This window comes from Megachile rotundata, unplaced genomic scaffold (genome assembly GCF_050947335.1).
Source record: "Megachile rotundata isolate GNS110a unplaced genomic scaffold, iyMegRotu1 scaffold1369, whole genome shotgun sequence".
NCBI classification, from domain to species: Eukaryota; Metazoa; Arthropoda; class Insecta; order Hymenoptera; family Megachilidae; genus Megachile; species Megachile rotundata.
The window spans coordinates 20001-30282 of NW_027474665.1; positions in this window are offsets into that span (position 1 = coordinate 20001).

Sequence of the window (10282 nt, forward strand, 5' to 3'; positions counted from 1 at the left end):
AAGAGTACACTGCTCTAACGAGTCCAATCGTTTTTGGAATGGGTTGTCAGTCATAGTTTGACCGAACCGACTATGCCGGTGGGACTTAGTCGTGCACGAACTCACCGCTGAACCGACTATGCGGAACGATTTATTATTAATAACTTCCTCATTTATGAATCCGAACGTACCAAAACCATATAGGAGTACTAAGAATACACTGCTCTAACGAGTCCAATCGTTTTTGGAATGGGTTGTCAGTCATAGTTTGACCGAACCGACTATGCCGGTGGGACTTAGTCGTGCACGAACTCACCGCTGAACCGACTATGCGGAACGATTTATTATTAATAACATCCTCATTTATGAATCCGAACGTGCCAAAACCATATAGGAGTATTAAGAATACAATGCTCTAACAGGTCTGATCATTATTTTAATGGGTTATCAGTCATTGTTTCACCGAACCGACTATGCGGAGCGATTTCTTATTAATAACATCCTCATTTATGAATCCGAACGTGCCAAAACCATATAGGAGTACTAAGAGTACACTGCTCTAACGAGTCCAATCGTTTTTGGAATGGGTTGTCAGTCATAGTTTGACCGAACCGACTATGCCGGTGGGACTTAGTCGTGCACGAACTCACCGCTGAACCGACTATGCGGAACGATTTATTATTAATAACTTCCTCATTTATGAATCCGAACGTACCAAAACCATATAGGAGTACTAAGAATACACTGCTCTAACGAGTCCAATCGTTTTTGGAATGGGTTGTCAGTCATAGTTTGACCGAACCGACTATGCCGGTGGGACTTAGTCGTGCACGAACTCACCGCTGAACCGACTATGCGGAACGATTTATTATTAATAACATCCTCATTTATGAATCCGAACGTGCCAAAACCATATAGGAGTATTAAGAATACAATGCTCTAACAGGTCTGATCATTATTTTAATGGGTTATCAGTCATTGTTTCACCGAACCGACTATGCGGAGCGATTTCTTATTAATAACATCCTCATTTATGAATCCGAACGTGCCAAAACCATATAGGAGTACTAAGAGTATACTGCTCTAACGAGTCCAATCGTTTTTGGAATGGGTTGTCAGTCATAGTTTGACCGAACCGACTATGCCGGTGGGACTTAGTCGTGCACGAACTCACCGCTGAACCGACTATGCGGAACGATTTATTATTAATAACATCCTCATTTATGAATCCGAACGTGCCAAAACCATATAGGAGTATTAAGAATACAATGCTCTAACAGGTCTGATCATTATTTTAATGGGTTATCAGTCATTGTTTCACCGAACCGACTATGCGGAGCGATTTCTTATTAATAACATCCTCATTTATGAATCCGAACGTGCCAAAACCATATAGGAGTACTAAGAGTACACTGCTCTAACGAGTCCAATCGTTTTTGGAATGGGTTGTCAGTCATAGTTTGACCGAACCGACTATGCCGGTGGGACTTAGTCGTGCACGAACTCACCGCTGAACCGACTATGCGGAACGATTTATTATTAATAACTTCCTCATTTATGAATCCGAACGTACCAAAACCATATAGGAGTACTAAGAATACACTGCTCTAACGAGTCCAATCGTTTTTGGAATGGGTTGTCAGTCATAGTTTGACCGAACCGACTATGCCGGTGGGACTTAGTCGTGCACGAACTCACCGCTGAACCGACTATGCGGAACGATTTATTATTAATAACATCCTCATTTATGAATCCGAACGTGCCAAAACCATATAGGAGTATTAAGAATACAATGCTCTAACAGGTCTGATCATTATTTTAATGGGTTATCAGTCATTGTTTCACCGAACCGACTATGCGGAGCGATTTCTTATTAATAACATCCTCATTTATGAATCCGAACGTGCCAAAACCATATAGGAGTACTAAGAGTACACTGCTCTAACGAGTCCAATCGTTTTTGGAATGGGTTGTCAGTCATAGTTTGACCGAACCGACTATGCCGGTGGGACTTAGTCGTGCACGAACTCACCGCTGAACCGACTATGCGGAACGATTTATTATTAATAACTTCCTCATTTATGAATCCGAACGTACCAAAACCATATAGGAGTACTAAGAATACACTGCTCTAACGAGTCCAATCGTTTTTGGAATGGGTTGTCAGTCATAGTTTGACCGAACCGACTATGCCGGTGGGACTTAGTCGTGCACGAACTCACCGCTGAACCGACTATGCGGAACGATTTATTATTAATAACATCCTCATTTATGAATCCGAACGTGCCAAAACCATATAGGAGTATTAAGAATACAATGCTCTAACAGGTCTGATCATTATTTTAATGGGTTATCAGTCATTGTTTCACCGAACCGACTATGCGGAGCGATTTCTTATTAATAACATCCTCATTTATGAATCCGAACGTGCCAAAACCATATAGGAGTACTAAGAGTACACTGCTCTAACGAGTCCAATCGTTTTTGGAATGGGTTGTCAGTCATAGTTTGACCGAACCGACTATGCCGGTGGGACTTAGTCGTGCACGAACTCACCGCTGAACCGACTATGCGGAACGATTTATTATTAATAACTTCCTCATTTATGAATCCGAACGTACCAAAACCATATAGGAGTACTAAGAATACACTGCTCTAACGAGTCCAATCGTTTTTGGAATGGGTTGTCAGTCATAGTTTGACCGAAACGACTATGCCGGTGGGACTTAGTCGTGCACGAACTCACCGCTGAACCGACTATGCGGAACGATTTATTATTAATAACATCCTCATTTATGAATCCGAACGTGCCAAAACCATATAGGAGTATTAAGAATACAATGCTCTAACAGGTCTGATCATTATTTTAATGGGTTATCAGTCATTGTTTCACCGAACCGACTATGCGGAGCGATTTCTTATTAATAACATCCTCATTTATGAATCCGAACGTGCCAAAACCATATAGGAGTACTAAGAGTACACTGCTCTAACGAGTCCAATCGTTTTTGGAATGGGTTGTCAGTCATAGTTTGACCGAACCGACTATGCCGGTGGGACTTAGTCGTGCACGAACTCACCGCTGAACCGACTATGCGGAACGATTTATTATTAATAACATCCTCATTTATGAATCCGAACGTGCCAAAACCATATAGGAGTATTAAGAATACAATGCTCTAACAGGTCTGATCATTATTTTAATGGGTTATCAGTCATTGTTTCACCGAACCGACTATGCGGAGCGATTTCTTATTAATAACATCCTCATTTATGAATCCGAACGTGCCAAAACCATATAGGAGTACTAAGAGTACACTGCTCTAACGAGTCCAATCGTTTTTGGAATGGGTTGTCAGTCATAGTTTGACCGAACCGACTATGCCGGTGGGACTTAGTCGTGCACGAACTCACCGCTGAACCGACTATGCGGAACGATTTATTATTAATAACTTCCTCATTTATGAATCCGAACGTGCCAAAACCATATAGGAGTACTAAGAATACAATGCTCTAACAGGTCTGATCATTATTTTAATGGGTTATCAGTCATTGTTTCACCGAACCGACTATGCGGAGCGATTTCTTATTAATAACATCCTCATTTATGAATCCGAACGTGCCAAAACCATATAGGAGTATTAAGAATACAATGCTCTAACAGGTCTGATCATTATTTTAATGGGTTATCAGTCATTGTTTCACCGAACCGACTATGCGGAACGATTTATTATTAATAACTTCCTCATTTATGAATCCGAACGTACCAAAACCATATAGGAGTACTAAGAATACAATGCTCTAACAGGTCTGATCATTATTTTAATGGGTTATCAGTCATCGTTTCACCGAACCGACTATGCGGAGCGGTTTTTTCTCAATTTCTACCGAAAAAAAAAATTTTTTATACACGAATTCATTTATCATCATTTTAAACGTGTTTTACAACTTTTTGGAAAATCGATTTTTTCACGCTAAGTTTTACCGCACTCTCGAATTGGCACGTTCGGATCGCGCGTTAGCATCGTAAGCGCCCGTGCGTAACGGCCGGCGTCGCCGACCATCCGGCCGGCCGTTCGGTATCTATATGGGAGACGACGGTCCGAACATACCGGACGATGGGGCAGCGTCGTTCTCCGCCAAAAGTTACCGCGGGTCAAAAAGACCCAATATACGTATAAGCGGAACTTTGGCAAGTACGAATAATCGTTGCTAAAATGCATCGATCTGACATAAACTAGAATTATGTTCAAAGTAAAATTAATGAAATTTTACACGAACTGAAGGTGTCCTAAGGCAAAATTTCTCTCGTACGAAAGACTAAGTATTTTTACTTCGATACTTTCGTACCATGAGAAATGATATGAAATGACAATTGGTGGTGCATGGAAATATGACGAACGACAACGTAAGTTGGGAAGTTCGTAAAATTTTTAAAGTAAAAATCGACTTTTGAAAAGTTGAGTAAAAATCGCACTTTTTCACTATAAGGTTCAGTGCGTAAGAGCCGGCGTCGCCGACCATTTGGACGGCCGTTCGGTATCTATATGGGAGACGACGGTCCGAACATACCGGACGATGGGGCAGCGTCGTTCTCCGCCATAAGTTACCGCGGGTCAAACAGACCCAATATACGTATAAGCGGAACTTTGGCAAGTACGAATAATCGTTGCTAAAATGCATCGATCTGACATAAACTAGAATTATGTTCAAAGTAAAATTAATGAAATTTTACACGAACTGTGAAGGTGTCCTAAGGCAAAATTTCTCTCGTACGAAAGACTAAGTATTTTTACTTCGATACTTTCGTACCATGAGAAATGATATGAAATGGCAATTGGTGGTGCATGGAAATATGACGAACGACAACGTAAGTTGGGAAGTTCGTAAAATTTTTAAAGTAAAAATCGACTTTTGAAAAGTTGAGCAAAAATCGCACTTTTTCACTATAAGGTTCAGTGCGTAAGAGCCGGCGTCGCCGACCATTTGGACGGCCGTTCGGTATCTATATGGGAGACGACGGTCCGAACATGCCGGACGATGGGGCAGCGTCGCTCTCCGCCAAATGTTACCGCGGGTTGAAAAGGACCCAAAGTGTGGTAAAAAGCAGAACTGTGGCGAATGACGAGAAGTAACTGATGTTAAAATACATCGAATAATACATGCTAAGATTACGTCCCCAAAATAAAGTTATATAAAATTTTGCAAAGCAAAATAGAGGTGTCCTAAGCAAAAATGTGTCTGCCGTATGGAAAAAAGGCAAAGTTTATAGAAATTTTTCTGGACTTCGGCACGAGACACACGAGATATATACTTAGATCGTACTAATAAAGAGAGAGGTGTTCTGAGGAAGGCCAGACACCTCTCGTACGAATGCGAGATACATGTTTATTTCGCGACTTCGTACAACTTTGTGAGAATTAAAGAACGAAGGTTGAGATATGCGACTCGCACAACAAGATGTGGACGACGAACATCTGCGAAAGCAACGAAACGCAAAGTTTCTAATACAAGAAGTGTCAGAAATATATGATCTCTCCGTGGTCTATCCTCAGTATCTATGTCCACGATGTTACAGTGGAACATTACGATTTGAGGAGAAAGGCCCCTAATAAAAGTGTTGGAGAGATCAAATTAATTATAAGTTTGAGAGTGTGAATGAGGTTTTAACATCACACTTATAAATTATATTATATTATAATATTAATATAATAAATAATAGTTGATTATATTATTAGACATAATAATATATATATTATATAGAGAGCGAAAGTGTGAAGAAAAGGGTGAAGAAGGGGGGGGAAAGGCAAGGAAAGTAAGTGAGAGGAGAGGAAAAAAAAATTTTTTTTTTGTTCCTCGTTCGCGCGAAGCGCGAAGAAAATTTTTTGAAAGCAATACGCCGTTGGACTTAGAAAAAAAATAGAAAGGCACGCGCGCGCGCGTAGAGAAAAAAATAAAGCCATGAGCGCCGGCGGACTTAAAAAAATAAATCTCATAACGCGGCTGAGACTTCGAAAATGCTAAGTACTACACGGTCGGATGTTAGAAAGACGGAAAGCAATACGCGGCCAGGACATTGAAAATGAGAAAGCAATACGCGGCCAGGACTTTGGAAATGAGAAAGCAATACGCGGCCAGGACTTTGGAAATGAGAAAGCAATACGCGGCCAGGACTTTGGAAATGAGAAAGCAATACGCGGCCAGGACTATGGAAATGAGAAAGCAATACGCGGCCAGGACTTTGGAAATGAGAAAGCAATACGCGGCCAGGACTTAGAAAATGTAAACGACGCACCGAACCGACTATGCGGAACGGAGTTTCGTCGATAACTCGAACAATTGCGCACCCGAACGTGCCAAACTGGTACAGGAATGCTAGAAATACGTTACTTTATCTATTCTAAGCATTAATTCAATAGGTTGTCAGTAGCCGATCCACCGAACCGACTATGCCCGGGGGACATAGTCGCGGTTGCGCTCCGTACCGAACCGACTAAGCGGAACGGAGTTTCGTCGATAATTTCTACCATTTTGAATTCGAACGTACAAAAACGTTATGGGGGGAAATAGAAATCCGTTACAGTATCGATTCTAAGTGTTTCTTCTATGCGTTGTCAGTCATCGGTTCACCGAACCGACTAAGCGGAACGGAATTTTATCGATAATATCTACAATAGTGGATCCGAACGTGCCAAAACGGTATAGGAATGCTAGAAATACGTTACTGCATCGATTCTGAGCATTAATTCAATAGGTTGTCAGTAGCCGATCCACCGAACCGACTATGCCGGGGGGACATAGTCGCGGTTGCGCTCCGTACCGAACCGACTAAGCGGAACGGAGTTTCGTCGATAATTTCTACCATTTTGAATTCGAACGTACAAAAACGTTATGGGGGGAAATAGAAATCCGTTACAGTATCGATTCTAAGTGTTTCTTCTATGCGTTGTCAGTCATCGGTTCACCGAACCGACTAAGCGGAACGGAATTTTATCGATAATATCTACAATAGTGGATCCGAACGTGCCAAAACGGTATAGGAATGCTAGAAATACGTTACTGCATCGATTCTGAGCATTAATTCAATAGGTTGTCAGTAGCCGATCCACTGAACCGACTATGCCGGGGGGACATAGTCGCGGTTGCGCTCCGTACCGAACCGACTAAGCGGAACGGAGTTTCGTCGATAATTTCTACCATTTTGAATTCGAACGTACAAAAACGTTATGGCGGTAATAGAAATCCGTTACAGTATCGATACTGAGTGATTTTTCTATGCGTTGTCGGTCATCGGTTCACCGAACCGACTAAGCGGAACGGAGTTTTGTCGATAATATGTACAATAGTGGATCCGAACGTGCCAAAACGGTATAGGAATGCTAGAAATACGTTACTGCATCGATTCTGAGCATTAATTCAATAGGTTGTCAGTAGCCGATCCACCGAACCGACTATGCCGGGGGGACATCGTCGCGGTTGCGCTCCGTACCGAACCGACTAAGCGGAACGGAGTTTCGTCGATAATTTCTACCATTTTGAATTCGAACGTACAAAAACGTTATGGCGGTAATAGAAATCTGTTACAGTATCGATACTGAGTGATTTTTCTATGCGTTGTCGGTCATCGGTTCACCGAACCGACTAAGCGGAACGGAGTTTTATCGATAATATCTACAATAGTGCATCCGAACGTGCCAAAACGGTATAGGGACACTAGAAATACGTTACTTTATCTATTCTAAGCAATAATTCAATAGGTTGTCAGTAGCCGATCCACCGAACCGACTATGCCGGAGGGACTTGGTCGCACTCGGACGGTCCACCGAACCGACTATGCGGAACAGAGTTTCGTGGATGATTTCTACGATATTGAATTCGGACGTACCAAAACGTTCTAGCGGCAATAGAAATCGGCTACGGCATCGATTCTAAGTGTTTTTTATATGCGTTGTCAGTCATCGGTTCACCGAACCGACTATGCGGAACGATGTTTCTCCGTTAATTTCGACATTTATGAATCCGAACGTGCCGAAACGGTATAGCGGTGCTAGATATACGTTACTTTATTGGTTTTGAGCAATTTTTATATAGGTTGTCAATCATCGTTTCACCGAACCGACAATGCGGAATGAAAAAATTTCGATAATTACGTTAATAATGAATCCGAACGTGCCAAAGTGGTATAAATGTTCTAGCAATACGTTATTCTATAGGTTTTGATCGTTTTTTATATATGTTGTCAGTCATCGTTTCACCGAACCGACTATGCCGGAAGGACTTGGTCGTGCTCGGACGGCCCACCGAACCGACTATGCGGAACGAAAAATTTTCAATAATTTTGTTATTTATTAATCCGAACGTGTCAAAGCGGTATAAATCTTCTAGTCATACGATATTCGATAGGTTTTAATCGTTTTTATTATAGGTTGTCAGTCATCGTTTCACCGAACCGACTATGCGGAATGAAAAATTTTCGATAATTTCGTTAATTATGTATCCGAAAGTGCCGAAACGGTATATCGGTGCTAGAAATACGTTACTTTATCGGTTATGAACAATTTTTATACAGGTTGTCAATCATCGTTTCACCGAACCGACTATGCGGAACGAATAATTCTCAATAATTTTGTTATTTATGAATCCGAACGTGCCAAAGTTGTATAAACGTTCTAGTAATACGTTATTCTATTGGTTTTAATCGTTCTTAGTATAGGTTGTCAGTCATCGTTTCACCGAACCGACTATGCCGGACGGACTTGGTCGTGCTCGGACGGCCCACCGAACCGACTATGCGGAACGAATAATTTTCAATAATTTTGTTATTTATTAATCCGAACGTGTCAAAGCGGTATAAATCTTCTAGTCATACGATATTCGATAGGTTTTAATCGTTTTTATTATAGGTTGTCAGTCATCGTTTCACCGAACCGACTATGCGGAATGAAAAATTTTCGATAATTTCGTTAATTATGTATCCGAAAGTGCCGAAACGGTATATCGGTGCTAGAAATACGTTACTTTATCGGTTATGAACAATTTTTATACAGGTTGTCAATCATCGTTTCACCGAACCGACTATGCGGAACGAATAATTCTCAATAATTTTGTTATTTATGAATCCGAACGTGCCAAAGTTGTATAAACGTTCTAGTAATACGTTATTCTATTGGTTTTAATCGTTCTTAGTATAGGTTGTCAGTCATCGTTTCACCGAACCGACTATGCCGGACGGACTTGGTCGTGCTCGGACGGCCCACCGAACCGACTATGCGGAACGAATAATTTTCAATAATTTTGTTATTTATTAATCCGAACGTGTCAAAGCGGTATAAATCTTCTAGTCATACGATATTCGATAGGTTTTAATCGTTTTTATTATAGGTTGTCAGTCATCGTTTCACCGAACCGACTATGCGGAATGAAAAATTTTCGATAATTTCGTTAATTATGTATCCGAAAGTGCCGAAACGGTATATCGGTGCTAGAAATACGTTACTTTATCGGTTATGAACAATTTTTATACAGGTTGTCAATCATCGTTTCACCGAACCGACTATGCGGAACGAATAATTCTCAATAATTTTGTTATTTATGAATCCGAACGTGCCAAAGTTGTATAAACGTTCTAGTAATACGTTATTCTATTGGTTTTAATCGTTCTTAGTATAGGTTGTCAGTCATCGTTTCACCGAACCGACTATGCCGGACGGACTTGGTCGTGCTCGGACGGCCCACCGAACCGACTATGCGGAACGAATAATTTTCAATAATTTTGTTATTTATTAATCCGAACGTGTCAAAGCGGTATAAATCTTCTAGTCATACGATATTCGATAGGTTTTAATCGTTTTTATTATAGGTTGTCAGTCATCGTTTCACCGAACCGACTATGCGGAATGAAAAATTTTCGATAATTTCGTTAATTATGTATCCGAAAGTGCCGAAACGGTATATCGGTGCTAGAAATACGTTACTTTATCGGTTATGAACAATTTTTATACAGGTTGTCAATCATCGTTTCACCGAACCGACTATGCGGAACGAATAATTCTCAATAATTTTGTTATTTATGAATCCGAACGTGCCAAAGTTGTATAAACGTTCTAGTAATACGTTATTCTATTGGTTTTAATCGTTCTTAGTATAGGTTGTCAGTCATCGTTTCACCGAACCGACTATGCCGGACGGACTTGGTCGTGCTCGGACGGCCCACCGAACCGACTATGCGGAACGAATAATTTTCAATAATTTTGTTATTTATTAATCCGAACGTGTCAAAGCGGTATAAATCTTCTAGTCATAC